This window comes from Lepisma saccharinum, chromosome 2 (assembly GCF_977018435.1).
Source record: "Lepisma saccharinum chromosome 2, izLepSacc3.1, whole genome shotgun sequence".
Classification (NCBI taxonomy): Eukaryota; Metazoa; Arthropoda; class Insecta; order Zygentoma; family Lepismatidae; genus Lepisma; species Lepisma saccharinum.
In genome coordinates this window covers 3,334,177-3,350,391 of record NC_139230.1, presented here as the reverse complement: position 1 = coordinate 3,350,391, position 16,215 = coordinate 3,334,177, and the positions used below count along the sequence as shown (strand labels likewise).

Genomic DNA, 16,215 nt, shown 5'->3' with positions numbered 1-16,215 from the left:
AAGGACGAGCAACACAGGTGTAATCGTCCTGGTTCCCAAAGTTCCTAACCCGACGATAGTAAAGCACTATAGACCTATATCTTTGTTGTGCACGGATTATAAAATTTTTGCACGATGTTTACTTCGTCGTCTTTTTCCCTATATGGAAAGAATGATCGGTGTCCATCAATACTGTTATGGTAATAATAGATCGATCTTTACTGTTTTACAGACAATTCGTGATGTCATAACTAGTTATAGACATACGAACATACAAGGTCACCATGGTATAGTGGCATTGGATTTTCAAAATGCTTTTGATACTGTACAGCACAAATTTTTATATGCTGTATTTTTAAGGATGGGTTGTAGTCCAAAATTTGTAAATGCGATTAAGAGTTTATATACTGATGCCAAATCGTGTGTAAAAATCAATGTTTTTTTTAACTAAGACATTTCCTATACAAAGGGGTGTCAGACAAGGTGATCCCATGTCTATGATAAGTTTTTGTGTAGCGTTAATGCCCTTTTTAAAGGTACTTGAAATGCAATTGCAGGGGTTAAATATTCACTCAACAACGATAAAATTATTAGGTTATGCTGATGATGTCACGGTGTTCGTGAATTTGCTGACAGATATGGAAATATTTCAAAATGTGATAGAAAAGTACAGCTCGGTGGCTGGCCTAAAGATTAACTATAATAAAACTCATTGGATGCACTTAGATGCTACAAACCACTCGTATCAAAATGATAAAATTCAAAAAGTAAATGCACTGAAAATACTTGGAATAATTTTTACCCACTCTTTACAAGAAATGATTGCTCAAAATTATTCAATATGTATTGCTGGCCTGAAAAGTGTGCTTAAACAAAACAAACTTCGTGCCCTTAGCTTGGTTGCCAGGGTAGCTTTTGTAAATATTTATGCGAGTTCAAAGCTCTGGTTTGTGGCACGAGTGCTTCCGATGAGGAAATTGGATTTTGTACAGATAAGGAGTGCGATAAACTGGTTTGTTTGGGCACACCAAATGTTGCGGGTGAGTCACGAGAATGTATGTCTGCCGGTACGGTGCGGGGGGCTTGGCTTGATTCACGTGGATTTAAGAAGCCAGGCTCTCCGAGTACAAGCAGATATGTCAATGTTAGTAAACTTCCCAGACAGTTTAACGGGCGTGATACTTAAGCAGATTTTGGACACCATACCATTGCAGTCTCCGATCGCTATAGCAACGGTGCCACCGCAGTATAAATATTTACAAGAATCAGTGCTAGAAATTTGCTACCTACTACTTTCAGCGAAACCTCTTGAAATACCAAAAGTATCTCAATTATACCAGTCACGTTGTTTGGCAACATTGCCTAGCTGCAAGATAATGATTAATCAACCAACCCATCCCTGGCACAATATATGGAACAATGTTCACGCACCACATTTATCGCCCTTGGTAAAATCTGCGTGGTACTGTGTGGTGCAGGATATAGTGGTGACGGAAGAGAAATTACATAAATTAAAACTGTTACAAGACCCACTATGTGGTAGGTGTAAAAAAAATGGTTCGATTTCACACTGGCTAAGTTGATTGATTGATTGATTTAGTTTATTTTACTTCGCGTTTTGTTCCTCTTGGCTAATTTGCGAAGATGAGGATGAGTGATGAAAGGATGAAATTGATGAATGGACATTCACAAACAACCAAGCCCGACCGGGATTCGAACCCGGGACCCTTGGCGTCGCAGCGCGATGTACTAACCGCTCGGCCACAGGGTCGGGCACACACACTGGCTAAGTGAATGCATACGGACACGTGAAACATGGAAATATCTATGTGTGTTATTAGGAACAATTTGTCGCACCCATCCCAATGCGTTTACTGTGCATAACATAATGTTACCTACGTTTTCGTATTTTCCATGTACTAAATTGCGTAGTGTACAATGGTTAGTGGGACATTATATATTGTTTGTCTGCATATATAAAGGTATAGATTTTCATGATCAATTTTTAATATATGTTAAACAGGAATATCATAAAGTGTCTCAAGATAAAAGAACAATATTATTTGCACATTTTTTAAAGGTGCTGATGGAATGTTAAAAGAACTATTGTTATTCAAAACCTGCAAAATTACTGTATGAAAGAAAAATGGTAAATTACTGTGTTGCATAAGATTGTAATTTTGAGAAAAGTTTGTGTCAAAAGTCATCACAATTCAGTAGTAACGTCTACTATTAAAATTTATAGAAGTGTATTTTCAAATGTTCATATGAGCGAGTGATTGCATGTGTTGTATAAATATGTTCTTGGTGATACTAGCAATGTATAATTTGTATTGTATTTCTAAAGCAATGCAATTTTTATAGTGATTTTCCTTGTAAATGGATCTGAGGAATATATATATATATAAAAAAAGTCGGTAACGCGTCCGACTACCATGCTAAAGGTCCCGGGTTCGATCCCCGGCCGGTTCAAATCCCGGAACTTTTCTAACGATGGGAGCGGCCCCGGCGTCCACCCAGCGTCGAATAACATGGGTACCCGGGGGAAACCCTGGGGGGTAAAGGCGGTCAGGGGCGTGATGCTGATCACATCATCCCCACTCACGACCGGATCAAGAAAGTGTGGGGCGTTACCCCCACACCCCCTATACGCCTTCATGGCGTGGTGCTATGCACAGGGGAGCACTTTCCCTTTTTTTTTTTTTTTTTTTTTTTTTTTAGGTTTCCTTTTGTTATCACCAGGGTCCTTGGTCTTGATATTAACATGTAACTGCATAATTACTAAGTAGTGGTCACTTCCAATCTCGTAACCTCTATATGCTCTTGCATCTAAGATAAATCTCCACTGGTTCCTATGTGGCAATATGTAGTCAATAATAGATTTTTCCTTTCGGCTGGGGACTTCTCTTGTACGTATATCTATGTGTTTCTTTATGTGGGAACATTGTGTTCGTAATTACAGAATAATTTCCTGCATACATATCTAGTAATCTTCTCCCATTATTATTCTGGTGCGTCTCGCCGTATTTCCCTAGCAGTCCTTCCATTCCTTCTATGTTGTTTCCAACTCTACCATTAAAGTCACCTAATACAAAGACAGCTCCCATGGTGTCATCCACTGTCCTCTGCAGCTCTTCGTAAAATCTATCTTTCTCTTCTGCTATATCATCTTCATTTGGTGCATATACAGGGTGATTCTAAAGGTATAGTACAAACGAAAACCACAGATACCTCCCATGAAATAGAGACGAAAGTTCCCCTTCCACTTTGCCGAGAGATGCCTCCGTGAGGAGCTAGACAACGCCGAAAACGTGTGAAAATGAACTTCACACTTCTGTACAGCCAGTACCAGTGAAGATAGAAAGGCGGAACAAACGAAGTCAAAAGGAACACCAAAGTCGCCCATCCGAAAAACATTAGGCGGCAGCTGCGCAACGCATGCGCATGGGGTTCCACAAAGGAAATAGGAGTGTCCCGCAAGACAAGTGAAGGGAAAGAGTAGCGATTGACAACGGTAGGGAGAAAAGAAGTTATGAAGCATGAAGTAACAATTGCACAGCGGGAAACAAACACCATGACTGAAGCAGTGCAGTCGAGAAAAATAGTGCGGGGTTGCAGAACCACTGGAGGACGACGTAGGATGTAAAAACACACCGAGAATGCAAGCAAAGTGGTCCGTGACACTCGATAGGCAACAGACGCGTACAAGGTTCGGGGCAGAAATGGCGGCGCTGGCGGTGCAGCGCAAGGGGAGTCCCCAAAACACAGTGGGGAGACACCGCAGCAAGAACAAAGCACGGTGCAACAAAAGAGAAAGAGGACCGGACGGGGAATGGTACCTGCCAAGGAGACAACAAATGCGGGACGAGGGATTCCCCGTAGCAGCACCGAGGGGATGTCACACAGAGGTCGTGCGCCAGCAGGACAAACACAACAACTACGGGCACAGGAGGTTATTGCTAATGAAAGGTGCACGTACAGATAGGACCACGTACCCCGTACTGACGTTGTAACAAACGTCGTGATGGGGCCCAATCAGCCTCTTAGAAATGAAGCCGGAGGCACATCGCTGGGTGGGAGCGGGCGAAAGGCTGCTGGAGTGTCGTACGGACCCCACCACTCCGTACGGTGGACGACACTAATGGAGGAGGTCGGAATGTTTCCATCCCGATCACCAGGTCAACCGTTCCCAGACCTGACGCGGCTGCTTGCTTCCGAGCGCAACCCCAGCCGAACAACTCGAGTCTCTCCTCGGCCGCAGCCTTCCGCTCCGAAACCAAGCTGCTAGAAGATGTACCCCTCAACGTGCGACATCGTATGTGGTTTCAATTGGGTGGAGCGCCTGCACATTTTGATGGCACAGTGCGAACCCTTTTGCACCGTACCTACCCACAGCGCTGGATCGGCAGAGAGGGACCCGTCCCCTGGCCCGCCCGTTCGCCTGACCTCACACCAATAGATTTCTTCTTGTGGGACCATGTGAAAACACTCGTCTACGAGACCCCGGTGCCTGACAAGGAAACATTGGTAGCGCGGATACTTGCAGCATCGGCCGAGGTGTGTACCATGCCAGGGATTTTTGATAGGGTTCGCCAAAATTTTTTGCGACGCTGCAATGCCTGCATTGAATGTGGTGGTCGTCAATTTGAGCAACTTTTGTAACAACGTCAGTCCGGGGTACGACTACGTACTACGTACTATTCCTATCTGTAAGTGCACCTTTGCGTGGCAATAAACCTCCTGTGCCCGTAGTTGCTTTGTTTGTCCTGCTGGCGCACGACCTCTGTGTGACATCCCCTCGGTGCTGCTATGGGGAATCCCTCGTCCCGCATTTGTTGTCTCCTTGACAGGTACCATTCCCCGTCCGGTCGTCTTTCTCTTTTGTTCAACCGTGCTTTGTTCTTGCTGCGGTGTCTCCCCACTGTGTTTGGGGACTCCCCACGCGCTGCATGTGTTTGTTTCCCGCTGTGCAATTGTTACTTCATGCTTCATTGCTTCTTTTCTCCCTACCGTTGTCGATCGCTACTCTTTCCCTTCACTTGTCTTGAGGGACACTCCTATTTCCTTTGTGGAACCCCATGCGCATGCGTTGCGCAGCTGCCGCCTAATGTTTTTCGGATGGGCGACTTTGGTGTTCCTTTTGACTTCGTTTGTTCCGCCCGTCTATCTTCACTGGTACTGGCTGTACAGAGGTGTGAAGTTCATTTTCACACGTTTTCGGCGTTGTCTAGCTCCTCACGGAGGCATCTCTCGGCAAAGTGGAAGGGGAACTTTCGTCTCTATTTCATGGGAGGTATCTGTGGTTTTCGTTTGTACTATACCTTTAGAATCACCCTGTATAGCAATAAAAGTAGTGTCTTCATTTATGCTACTGTTAAAGGTTAAAGTTACCAAGATCATTCTTTCATTGATGAATTTCCAGCATTTAACATAATGTCTCTAGCCCTCGGAGATTACTATAGCCACTCCTCCTTTTGCTCTCTGTTCTTTGCCTACTCCTGAATGGAACATTAGAAACCTTTCACCACTATTTGGTTCTATTATTTGTTCATATCCATTTCCTTTTTTCTTGGTCTCTGTCACCGCCAATATATTCAACTTTGCTCTCACCATTTCCGTCATTAATTCAAACTCCTTTCCAGCAAGTCCACGTACATTCCAGGTTGCCACTCTCATTATCCTTTTCCCTCTCTTGGTCGTCAACAGTTTAATCAGTCCGGTTTCTCCTCTGTAGTTTCTTTTAATAATTTCATCTCGGACACTCGGGTTATCAGCCCTAGTTCCAAAGCCTTGTGGGAGGGGCTGACTCCCTTATAGCCCTCGGCCTGCTAGAATTTCTTTTAGGGTTTCTTCCCTTAGCCTTTGAGGTTTCTCCCTCTCACTGCAAGGCAACAGTCATAATAAATCAATAAATCTATTTTTGAAGAATATGAAATAGAAGTTTTGCAGGAAAACTACAACTATCAACCGAGTGAACCTGTTTGTTACCCCCTAGGCGACTTCCTGAAGTAGATTCCATTCGCAGTATGAGGAACGTTGATATCTAGAAATCTTTGACAAGACAAGAGACCTGGCACTGGGAAGGATTAAATGCGCTTCCCGCCCTTCTCCCCCTCTGCTCTTTTAACAAGGCAATGAGGAGATAGTTGGCGCCTGTGCTTTCAGTCAGCCTTGAAATTTTGGCATAGGTGATTCCACGAAAAACTTTAAAGTTGCCAAATTTAGCTCTTCTCCTACGTTACAAATATTAAAGTTTGCAATGTAAGTGTCGTAAAGTAACTGTTGAAACGTTACTTCTGCTGAAAAAAGTAACTGATTTCTAAAGTAACTAGTTACAGTTACAATTCCTAAAAAGTAACTGTTACTTGTAACTATAGTTACTTCCAAACACTGGGCACTACCCTCAGAAGAAACGCCGTCCAAGCAGTGGCGGATTAAGCTTCCTCGCCGCCCCTAGGCACAAACTTAATGTGCGCCCTTTTCAAAAGAAAAGTAGTAACTTATTTGCAGTATTTTGACAGGCTAATATAAAAATTAGTAAACATACTGAAGTAAAAAACAAAGGATAAAAATCAATAACAAACAATTCATTTTCTGTATGTGCTATACCTAAAATTATGTAATGTATTGAGAAATTAAATTCACCAGTCATAAATGAAGCCGTTTCCGCCTCACTTTGGTTGCTGCAAACTCGTGTAAAAGTTCTACGACAGCAAAAACTCTTCTTAAGACACTGACCCAGTACGTATGTTCCTTCTGAATATGTGATTGAAAATGGTTTTCCAAGGTCCCAACAGATTTCTGCCTTCTTAAGAGTGCCAACTCGCAGTTTTTGTGTTCTTCAGAATTTTAGTGTGATGCTAGAATATTTGAAATGTTTTTCCAGTCTGAAATGCCGTGAGTTGCGATGTTTGTCTTGCCCTTGAACAACCTGCATTGTGCACAATAAACGGCACCAGTGCTGCACGAATATACCAAATAACTCCGCAAAATTGAATCGCCATTTACAAGTTTACGAAAAAAAACACTATTATTTAAAAATCTTGTCTTACCTGCTATGAGTCTTTGCGATTTAGAAAAATCGTTTTCAGCATTCTGATTAATTCCACGTCTTAGAATAATGTCACTTGTAGACTCATCCAGACACCACTCGGCAGGATCGCCAATAACAAAATTTGCACTCTCACTGTCACAGTCAGGAACTCCTATGAACTGAGGGGACACTACCTCAGGTGCACCTTCTTCCTCCACTAAACCCACAATATTTTCGACATTTTGCATTTCACAGAGTTCATTCGATGTAGCCGCTTCCACTTCAATTTTTGAACTGCTTTCGGAAATCACTTGTTCCTTTCGCTTAAAAGACGTGTCCACTGTACCAAGCTTTTTCTGTAAGGTTGCTTCTCTTTCACGCTTTTCGTTTGCAAGTTTACGATAAGCCGCCCCACTTAACTTTGTTCGCTTCATGCTGCCTGCTGCATAAAAAAAAAAACACCAAATCGCAAACGCACTAGCAACAAACTGAATGCACCAGCCAGAGAATACAGTAAGACAAAAACTAGTTGCGGTCCACGCGAAAGCTGCACTCACTCACTCACTCACTTATCAGCAGTGCTTATGTGTTTATTTTTTTTTTTTAAGACTGGCATTGTTACAGATGTGAGTTTCAAACAATCAGTCTTCTTTCCTGCCTGGCCATTAACAAACGCTTAGTGGAAGATCGAGGGGTATGTATTTACAAAAGCAAACCAACAAAGGCTGCGCGGCTTGCATTGTCATTGTAAGCGATAAAAGCCACAGAACAGGTTAAAAACAAATTGATTGGCGCCTGAAGGAGGCAGAGCAACGAAACATTTCTTGATAACACATTGGAAATCCTATACATCAAGGTTTCTTTCGTATGAAGCGAAAGTGTTGAAAACTGTTGATTTGAAACATTGGTTTCATAGGTCTAAATTGTCACTGTGTGCGTAAGACACTTTTTATTATTCTTGATATTCTGGAAAAAAGATTTGCCGCCCCCAAGAGTTGTCGCCCCTAGGCACGTGCCTAGTGGGCCTATTTGGTAATCCGCCACTGCGTCCAAGTTAAATTGTTTAATTAAGGTATTGATAGTTTACAGACAAGGATATACGAATCTTGCAATCGGTCAAGCTGACGACCGCCCCAATCTCCTCACTGCATCGCCAGCTGTTTCGTATCCTCGCGAGGCAATGGTCGGAGCCGCCCAAGAGCTGGCCTAATCAAATTGACACCTGCAGAGGGCTGAAGAAGTCTCAGCGGGAACATTTCAACCATGAACCGGGAACGGGGCCGGGGGGGGGGGGGGGTAGCCCATAAAACAGCAGCAGTGGCGGCGATTAGGGGGCAGTGGGGCAACTGCCCCACAATTTTCACCACTTTTGCCCCCGCACTATGCTAAACCTTATATACAAATGGAAATATACTGTCTTTGTCCGCCCCCCGTTTTGGCACCTTGCCCCGCGGTTTTGGAACCCAATCGCCGCCACTGGGCACCAGCCGAGCCCGTTTTCGCTTGGCACGGCGAGAGAACTTTCGCAGTGTTGACACAGTTGCCACCTTCAGATAAATACGACTGATTTGCAAGACCCGTTGCGGAAGTAATTCGTGACAAAGGTACAGTCAACGGCAAAGATAATGGTAGGCAAATTGTCCACCGCTATTTTCATTACTTTTTTATTTTACATCCTGTGTTGTTTTAAGGAATAAAACAATGTTGGTTCGAAGCAGGCTTTGTTCTTTGCTTATTGAAGTCATTATTTCGATTCATTGTCATCATATCGTGTAATCCAGACCAATGAAAATGGTGGTGGACAATTCTCCTACTGCTTCTTTCCCCGTTGGGGTACTATTTACTTTTCTGCCTACTTTTGGAGAAACGAACGTAGTATTTTTCCAAAGTTAAATGAACATTTTGATAATAGATAGATGCCTAGAGGGCCATACACACTTATTTAAGAATATAAAAGTAAGTAGTAGCCGCGGTAGCTCAGTCGTTAGGGCGTGTGACTACCAAGCAAGAAACCCGGGTTCGATCCCCGGCGGGGGAGAACCGGGATTTCTTCCACCTGCTCAAGCGGCTCCGGCGCCCACCGAGCGTCGTATAAAGTGGGTACCTGGAGAAAACTCCGGGGGTTAAAGGCGGCCAGGGGCGTGGTGCTGATTACATCACCCCACCTTCGGCCGTGATCAAGAAAGTGTGGGGCCCTAACTCCACACCCCCTATACGCCTTAATGGCGTAGCAAAAGCACATGGGAGCACTTCACTTTTTTTACTTACTTTTTTAAAAGTAAAAAAAAATCCTATGGTGATTCGAGTTTCCTTTGGCATTTCGACAATTTCCTCTAGTTTATAAAAGATAGGTTAGTGAGTGAAGATGATTCGGATTAGTGCGTTATTACTGTCTTCCACGTTACCAAACGAGGATAAACATCTTGGCCAGTGGCGCAACCTCAAGGAGGGGGCGGGGGTGCGCATTGCGAAGTTTTTTTTTCTCGATTTTTTTATCACGTTGGCACTACCTATCATAGTTGTCGCCGGCCGCCAATGATTGCAAGTAAGGTTGGTAGCACACGGGGCCGAACTGGGACTCGGTGATTTATCCACCCCCCAACACCCTCCAAAAATTTGACAAACACCCCTCAAGCAGAAAAGTGGAACACCCCTCTACAGTGCGCGTTCGGCTATTCTCGGCACCGGCAAAGACCAGAGGGATTCGCACCATTCTGCGATGAACTGAGGCGTCTTTTCGGCGCGAGGGGTAGTAGTGGCGCCTCATTTCGATGCGCTAATATTAGCGAATCTCTTTCGCATTTCGAACTGTTTCATGCTGTCGCTTGGCTTATTTCGCACAAATATACGAGTATTCTCACTCATTTATTTTTACTTCCTCTCTAAAATATTTAAAATGCAATATTTTTATTACTATGCTTGGTCATCGCCGCATCTTCCAATGACCAGACGCCTCGTCTCTGAAAACAAACCTTCGTTGACCCTGTACACCCACCGGCGATAGAAACAGTAGGCGAATTGTACACCATCATTTCAATTCGGTCTGTATCACACATTCTGGTGGCAATGAATTGAAATAATGACTACAATTAGCAGAGAACAATGGTTGCTTCGAACCAACATAGTTTCATTCCTTAAAACAACACAGGATGTAGAATAAAAAGTAATTAAAATGTGGACAATTTGCCTACCATTCTCTTTGCCGTTGACTGTACAGGGTCAACGAAGTTAGTAATAAGGTGTTTTTATACAGCGTATATTGATACACGTGTAGATTCAATGGGGCTGTTCATTGCCAAACTTTTCCGGTGGCGGCGCCACCTTTGTTGTGTCCCTAAAGAATTTCGTTCGTCATTTGGTTGCCCTAAGCTTTACATTGGAGCGCGATGGGATGGCTATTCAAACGTTATTTTCAATGAAGGTAAGAATTTATCGTGTGAATCGGTAATAAAAATGGGTTTAGCAAAGCTTTAAGATTATTAGCCAGTCATAAGTTTCCGAAAATTATATTCTCCTGAAACTAAGAATTAATATATTAAAGCGCAACGGCAGTGTTGCGCAAACGGGCTAAATATAGTGTGTTTATGCACAAGGAGCACTACACCTGACGTCATTTAGGTCGTCCCTATCTTCCATGGGTCGATAATACAAAACTTTAAATTTTTACACTACGCTTTGTTTTTTTTTCTGGTTGCGAGTATGTGTAATTCAACGGCAGCAATAGGACTCGGAGAAAGTCCCAAAATTGTAAAGAAATAATGTATTAAGTGCGTATACGTATGATATTTATTAATATACACTATGACACTATGCCCTATCCGATAACATAATATTAACGTATGTTTTCATTGTATTAAGCAGACATTTTCCCCTCGTATTTTCGCCCTTTGTTTCTTTTTTGGCAACAACAATGGACATTTCCACTTTGACATGAAAAACGTTTTAAATCCATTAATGTTACAGATAATGACACAAACATGATATGTGCAAAATATCTCGGCGATATTTGTTTTGGTTCTCGAGAAACACGCCTTCAAACACCGCTGAAATTCACCTCCTACGTCACGGATTTGAAAACGTCCTCTCCACAGACAGGAGGTCCTCTGACGTCATCACTTAGAAATGCGTGCAGGCAGGGCTTCTGCTCGTCCCGTCAATCTAGCATGAGCCGCGGAAGCGACAGCAAAGTCACTTGTTTCTGTGTAAAACAAGTATCTTGTAACTTCCAGTGCAAAAATCTGTGCTCCATTTCTTGGAGATGAATTATGCCCTAGAAGTATAGTAGTATTTACTATAATTCAGCCACTCGGTAGAGGGTTTTCCCATTAGGGTGACAAAGCAAAACTTGTAACAGTCAATGTCTGAACACGTGAAAAGCCTTGTTCATTGCGAATACATAAGTTGGTTCTGACTGACAAGAACTTAATGTTATAGGAATGCCTTTTCTGGAATTACAATTATTTTCGTCATAATATTTTCTTCGCAAATTTTAAGATAATACGTTTAGAACACTGGTTTACACGCCAATTTCTGCAATATAAGAGGTGATACGGTATAAAAAGGTACGGGGAGTTTTTAAATTTCCTGCAGTAAATCACAGTTTTCTTCAGTTAATATATATATTGCAAATTTTTGTATTTAGCCTACTTTTACGTCGCTTTTCCGTCACTTTGTTTAACCGCAACGATGAGAACGCATGGTTAATTTAGTATGTATCTTCTCTAACATCACATTTATTCCCACTATTGGCTAATCACTACAATGAAGGTGAATGACTACAAGCAGTATTCGAAGTCGAGGCGCAGGAGGACACCCCCCCCCCACTCACACACTACTACCACCACCACCTACAAGCACAATCTAAGTATCACCCAACCTGCCATGATAAGAGACGAACTTTTTCTTCTGTCCCATCTCATTTCGAAAACATTCACTTGTTCCATCTCCTTCTGTGAGACGAGACAGAAAATGTCTCGTCTCGTGAGCAACACTAACATTAACAATAGAAGCATCCCCCTAGCTGTCCCCAAAGTATCGAGCAAACATCCTCCCATGTAACAATTTCCAGGTCAATGAAATGTCATTCACAAGGAAACAGTCATGCCCAGGTCGAGAGTCAAACCTGGAACATGCGACTTCCTCAGATAAATCATGAATTTTATGTATAATAATTACAACGCCAGTTCATTCCTGGTAATTCTGAATCTGCGGTTTGGTTTGCATATATAAGCAGGATAGTTTTTTTGTATTTATAGTGATAAGCCTTTGCATACTTTTTTAATTCTATATTTTTCGAGACTTGAGACGAGAACGAGAATTGCCCTTCCAAACCGAGAAGATGTTTCTAAATCGAGACGAGACTGTCAGTAAGACATTTACAAATAAACACGAGACCGTCATTTACAACTCTCAACGAGAACGAGACCAAGGCTGCCATGTCTCGTCTCGATAGGATCCTTAATGGTTAACTTGTGAACCAACCAATGAATGCGTTCGGGGTAACGAGATGAGGCGGCTTTTCTCGCAGTACAAAATTCAAAATATATCATACCATTTCAGTATGGGATATTGTTATACACATGGGCGTGTATATATAGCTCACGTGGGTGGGGGGGTGTATCAACTTTTGGTATGATTAGGGTTGCTTTATTTAACTAACTAACTAACTAACTCTCTAGCCTTCTTAAACCCGAAGGTTCATGGCTGCAGCAACACAGGCCTTCCATCTGTCCCTATCTTGAGCAAGATCTATATACTCTTTTCCATCCCTACCGATTTCCTTTAGGTCCATCTCAACGTTGTCCCTCCATCTTCGTCTTGGCCTTCCTACAGGTCTCTTACCATCTGGTTTCCCAACAAGAATCCTGTGAACTCCTCTTTCCTCTCCCATTCGTGCCACATGGCCTGCCCACCTAAGTCGTCTTGATTTAATCATTCTAATAATATCTGGACATGAGTACAAATTATGTACTTCTAAATTATGTAACCTTCTCCACTCACCTGTCTCCTCATCCCTTTTAGGTCCAAAGATTTTCCTAAGGATCTTATTTTCAAATACTCTCAATTTATGTTCCTCTTTCAATGTAAGGGACCAAGTTTCACACCCATATAATACTACAGGCAAAATTACTGTTTTGTATATTTTAACTTTTAGTTTCATAGATATTAAACGAGAAGACAAAAGTTTATGAAGAGAGAAGTAACATGCATTTCCTGAATTAAGCCTACTTTTTATTTCCTCTTTAATATAATTTTCATTTGTTAATATTACTCCTAAGTATTTGAATTTGGAAACTGGTTCAAACGAGTTGTTATCAATAATTAGATTTTGATTATTACCTAACGGGTTGCTTTATTTCGTAAGTGAAAATCCAGGACACTGCTGGCCGGAAGCTTGTTGGGGAGCAGGGGGTGCTGGACCTGACAAAGTTGTGTGTATGTAGTCACGAAGTCACGCTAGTATTGATACTTTTCTGTTCATCTTGTGTCACTTTGGTTTTAAAAACCAAATATCTTTAAGATGACTCGAGGGGGAAAAAATAACTGATTTGACAGTCTCGATGCAGTTTTTTATCGCAGAAATTCCGAAAATATCAGGAAATTGCAGACATTTGGTCTACAGTCCCATCTGGTGTGTGGAATTACGTAATTTCCTTCCCATCCGTATCCCGTCCTACGTCTCTAATTTATGAGAATAAAATAAGTCCGAAGAATTTTTTATAAACAAGCGGAAACAAATAACTGGTAATTTTATTGAATCAAAGGGGGGTGGACCCGTTGAACTACCCTTAAATACGCCCTTGGTAATACACATTATTTCCTTGTAATAATTATACATAAACTAAGTATTAATATGTACTGTGCAACTGATGTATTCTTCTCAGTGTATTTTCTCTTAATTGCCCAAAAATATTTGATCATAACTTGCGCAACAGAAATGAAACACAAACTGAAATTGCTTTATGGAAAATAAAGTAAAATAGGCTTTATAAATAGGCTTTATAAATAAAGTGAAGAATGTGAAAATTCTTATTTTGCACTGCATAGGCTACGGTAAATTTCGATAAATATAAGTTTAAAATATATATATATATTTGAAAGTTTGGTCAGCAACCAATTTTACAAGCAATATTTTTCGCATGACCTGAGAACACGCACGCAGCAGAACCCTTTCATTTATCTTGCACGTGAGCAGCAGGGATATTTCATGGAAGAATGATCATTACAAAGGATAGCTTTCCTTTCCACTATCGCTCCTTCTTCCATTATTTAAATCTGTACAGATTTGTAAAACTGCTGCACATGTTCGCTCACCGTGGGCTACCCGCAGTAAACTGGACGCTCGAAGCAGACGACAAACGAGCTCCCTCTAAGTCTTGACGTATTAACATGGCGGGGCGTGTTTTCAGCGCAACGCTAGCCTCGCAACTTTGGAAGTCTCGTTTTTGCCTTAAACTGGACACAGATAAACGCGAGAACTTGCAGGGTTCATTTTTCGAGGGTGTAGTTTTTAAAAGTGTTTTTAAAAATGAGTGGAAATGTCCAACGCAACAGGGGTGCTGCCACCTACAATAATTTGCTTTGACTACTGTGACTTCTTTCAAATATGCCTGGCAACTATGTTGAAAACGGATGTTGTCATTAGTGACATAGTTTGGCAGTTTTTGATGTTAAGCTAACAAATGTGAACTATTGCATATATTTGAATGTGAAAAGGAAGCGGTTTAGTGATTGTATGCTTTGTTTGTAAGTAAATTATTGACATCATTGAAAAATTTGTTTCTAAAATGTAGTAATAAACCCAATACACATGAGGTGGGCGTACGTCAATAGGTCGATCTTCCGTAGTTGAGTTCTTAGAAGATGTTTAAAGTTCAGAGTCTTTACATATAGCCTTGGGTCTCTCCAAACGTATTGAAAATCTTTGTTGTAGGCATGTAGCACAAGTGGGCTTTCTTCATAGTGCCGAAGTTGATTATTCTTATTTTATTTAAACGGTAGCCTTTCTTTTCTGTATAATGTTAACATTTTTGCCTATGTTGAATGCAGCGCTTGAAGTGTAAATTGTTAGGCGGGGGTAACGAGATGAGGCGGCTCACATGGAAGCAATGGAACAGGTGGGAGGACTCTTGACACGGAATTTTCTGGTTGGGAAACTGGCCCAAGTTCGGATTGTGTAATTCTGATATTGTCATCAGTCATCATACACACATGTTCTACATGATTCGTTTTCTGTTTATAAGCACACAATGAACAGTCATACTTCTTACGTGCTTCTTTGTAACTTATCAGTGATGGTTGATGCATGATGGATTGTTTTTTAAACGCTGTACTGTTTTATTTTGGTATGACTGAAGATGGCCGGACCCTTCTCAGATTTTCTTCATATTTGGCATACTTACTATAACTTGACAAGTTTAAAATCAAGACGCTGCAAATACCTGTTGCGCATCTCGCACCACATTTCCCCACTCCATTCTCCGCAGCGACGTTGGTTCACAGTGTTGCAACCTGGAGGGAAGGGAATGGTCTGAGGATTTTCAACGAAATTTGTATTTGCTTTTTCTTGGGCTGTCAGAGTACAGAAATTCAGCTCACCTTTCGCCAACGACTCTTTTCCTTCTTTTAAAACTTGGCTCCCCGATGGCGCAGTGGTAGCGTCGTTGCCTTGTAATCAAGGGGTCCCGGGTTCAATTCCCTGTGGAGGCACATAGTGGTTCGGATCCCACTTTAAACTGTAGGTCCAGTCCCGATTAGCCTTACTATGCATAAAGTGGACTTAAAACAACAAATCAATCCAATCCAATTCTTTTAAAACTTGAGAAGCCATCCATTTAGTTGCTCCCGTGGCGGTGCTTGTGAACTAGACAACATTATACTTAAGTTTATGTAACTCCTTCTGATTTCGCAACTATGTTGCAACATTGTACACAATTTATCTGGCCTGTCCTCTAAGGGGCTTTCCAGAGCAGATTGTGGATTTCGTTGAACCCGGCATGATTTGATTTTTCCATTTCAAAAATATGCAGCCAAGAGTAAAGAGCAAGAACATTTCAATGCTTTAAAAAATAACACAGGCAAGTGTGTTATCAGATTGCCTTCTCATAGTGATTGTTGTATGATAAACAAAAGATCCCCCACCCCACACGGCTTTAAAAAAAAACAGGCCATTGCTTGATGTCGCATTCAGAAAATTAAGTCAT

At 41.8% G+C, this 16,215-nt stretch overlaps 1 protein-coding gene across 1 annotated transcript in view; it reads left to right on the top strand.

Moving 5' to 3' along the window:
• The first annotated feature begins 14,641 nt into the window (after window positions 1–14,641).
• Window positions 14,642–16,215, top strand: part of LOC145983867 (uncharacterized) — a 178,621-nt gene continuing 177,047 nt past the window's right edge. Inside the window, exon 1 of the mRNA XM_083116931.1 lies at window positions 14,642–14,758. The gene's annotated coding sequence lies outside the window, so the exon portion shown is untranslated. The remainder of the gene's footprint in view (window positions 14,759–16,215) is intronic.